This window comes from Microtus ochrogaster, unplaced genomic scaffold (assembly GCF_000317375.1).
Source record: "Microtus ochrogaster isolate Prairie Vole_2 unplaced genomic scaffold, MicOch1.0 UNK7, whole genome shotgun sequence".
Classification (NCBI taxonomy): domain Eukaryota; kingdom Metazoa; phylum Chordata; class Mammalia; order Rodentia; family Cricetidae; genus Microtus; species Microtus ochrogaster.
The window spans coordinates 7,590,771-7,593,405 of record NW_004949105.1 but is presented as its reverse complement, the minus strand read 5'-3'; the positions used below and the strand labels follow the sequence as shown (position 1 = coordinate 7,593,405).

The 2,635-nt window shown below is 40.6% G+C and overlaps 1 protein-coding gene across 4 annotated transcripts in view; it reads left to right on the top strand.

Annotated features, from left to right (window-relative positions):
- The window catches only part of Myo16 (myosin XVI), a 474,821-nt gene that overhangs the window by 180,505 nt on the left and 291,681 nt on the right, over positions 1-2,635 (top strand). The window lies entirely within an intron of this gene.

Below are 2,635 nucleotides of genomic sequence, written 5' to 3'. Positions count from 1 at the left end.
CTCTAGACCCCAGTGATAGAAAGCAAACATTGAGGAAGAGTACGGCCAGAAGCACAAAGTCATCTTGAGAGACTTCCTTGCCCCCCCACCCCAGGCTGAGGCAGGCATTTTGATGATGTCTGGGAGATGTATAGAGAACTGAGTGTTGGCTAAGGGAGGGGGATCACTGCTGTACTCTTCTTTAGCAGAGATTATTGAGTAAATAAAAGCAGAGGAACAATTGCAGGTTGTCAAAGAGAGAAACAATTACAGGGTTGCAGAATGCCTTAGGTGCTGAGAAAGGCAATTTAGCTTTCTAGAATGTCAAGTGTGAACAGTCTCCTGGGGAGCCCACGCCTTGGGACATCCCACACTGGGATGCCTGGTGCTTCTCACACTTGGCTCCTGATTACACAGTGTCCTGTGGGTGTCTTGAAGGGAGGAGCACAGTGCATGTGCTGTGGGGGAGGGGTCAAGGAGAAGCTGTAGACACCGTTGGGATTTCTCAGAGTTGTTTATTCAACTCAAATATTACTCATTGAGCACTGGGCTCTAAGCCAGCCGTTCTCAACCCCTAATGCTGCGACCCTTTAATACAGCTCTTCATGTTGTGCTGACCCCAACCATAAAATTATTTTTATTGCTACTTTAGAACTGTAATTTTGTTACTGTTATGAATCATAATGTAAACATATTATATGAAGAATAATTTATATAAGACTCCTGTTAAAAAGTCATTTGACCCGCAAAGGGGTTGTCACCCACAGATTGATAACCACTGCTTTAAGTGCTGATTTCTCTAAGACATTTCTCTTAGCTGTCCCAGAAAAGGAAAAGCATTTACATGGGAATCAAGTGTTTCAGTTAGGGCTGTAGCTGATTTCAATTCCAGAGACAGATTATTATTTTGGGGTGTATATCTTTATTTTAACTTATTTTTAATACATTAAAATACAAAATATGTATTTTAATACATATTTTGCAAACATATTTGACTTAGTCTCTTTGCCTACTGATCCATTAAAAAAATCCCTGTAGCAAACAAATGGCAGATAGCAAATGCTGGATGATGAACAGGGAGATAGTGGCAAAAGCAACCATGTCTGTGCCGCCAGGAAGGATATCTCACGAGGACAGCATAGAGGAATCCTCAAATTTCAATCTTTGTAAGAATCTACAGAGTGAGGAGTACAATTATATAAGCCTTGATAAAATGTTGGGTGTCTGTAACACTGGTTTTTTAGTGAACTAAGAGAAGGGCTGCCGATGCTCATACAATGAGAGTGGTTTTCAGACATCCTCAGTGCTATGCTGTGGCATCCTTACACCACAGCCAAGCTGATGTGAAATCCCTTAGAAGTTAGAGATTTCCTTCTACTGAAGCAATTCTAGTTTTAATACCAAGAAAAGGAATTCATGTAAGGGTTGTGATGGCTGCGAAAATACCTAAGACACGTTGGAGCACAAAAAAAAGCAGGGTAATGAGCAAAGTACATAATGTAATTAAGGAAAGGATGGAGAGGGACGGGGAGGGGCAGAGGAGGAGATATATGCGTAGATGATAGACAGATAGTAGATAATGCAGATGAAAGATGTTGGCGAGGATAGACTGACAGACATGATAGAGGGAGAAAGGTAGAGATGATAGGAAGAGATGGTGATAGATATATATGATAGAATATTGATAGCAACAGATACATAGATGAAAAAAATTGATAATAGATAATTGGGTAGATGATAAATAGATAGATAGATAGATAGATAGATAGATAGATAGATAGATAGATAGATAGATGATAGATATATGATACATAGATTGATGGATGGATAGATAGATAGACAGACAGACAGACAGACAGACAGACAGACAGACAGACAGACAATATATGATGGATAGGGAGTAGATACACAGATGGTGAGGTAAATAGATACCAGCAGACAGGTAGATGATATATGGATGGATGGATTGATGGATAATATAAAGATGAGGTATGGCTTAGAAAGAAACATTAACTCAAAACATATCTAGGCCTTTTTATGACCCCATGGGGCAATAATTTTTCTTAAAGTGGAGGAGTATCGATGAGAGATGGTGTTCTCAGGCTGACTGAGTTCTCTTAGGTTCCAGGTGAGAGACATGCATTTAAAATGTTCAGGATCCAGACTTTAGAGAAATAAGAGTAAGAAGCAAACAGAGGCAGACCTGGCAAGTGTGCAGGTTAAGGAACGTGGTGACTCTGGGAAGGGGCTAAGATCAGGTGCTCCCCCTCCCCAGTACTTACAGCGATAGGAGACAGGCGAGCACACTTGTGTTAGAGAAACACTAGGATTCATGGGCACGTGAACTAAGAGGGATCTCTATGCAGAAGTGTAGAGAGCCTTCAAAGTTTAGCCTTTAAGATTCTCTTACAGGGTTCAATTAGAGAAAATGCGAATAGCTAAAGGCGGGCTAAAGATCTGACGGTGAGGAAGGCTACTCACAACAGGTTCCGTCAGTCCATAATCCTGTTTTCTTCTCTCTCCAATCCGTTATTTCTCATTGTTCCTTCTTGTTCTCCTTTGTTCTACATTGTTTTAGTTGTACATCATTCTCTCTCGTCTTTTTCATTACAAATGTTCCCAGTCATTTATGCCCTTAAAGCCAGCAATTCCCCAG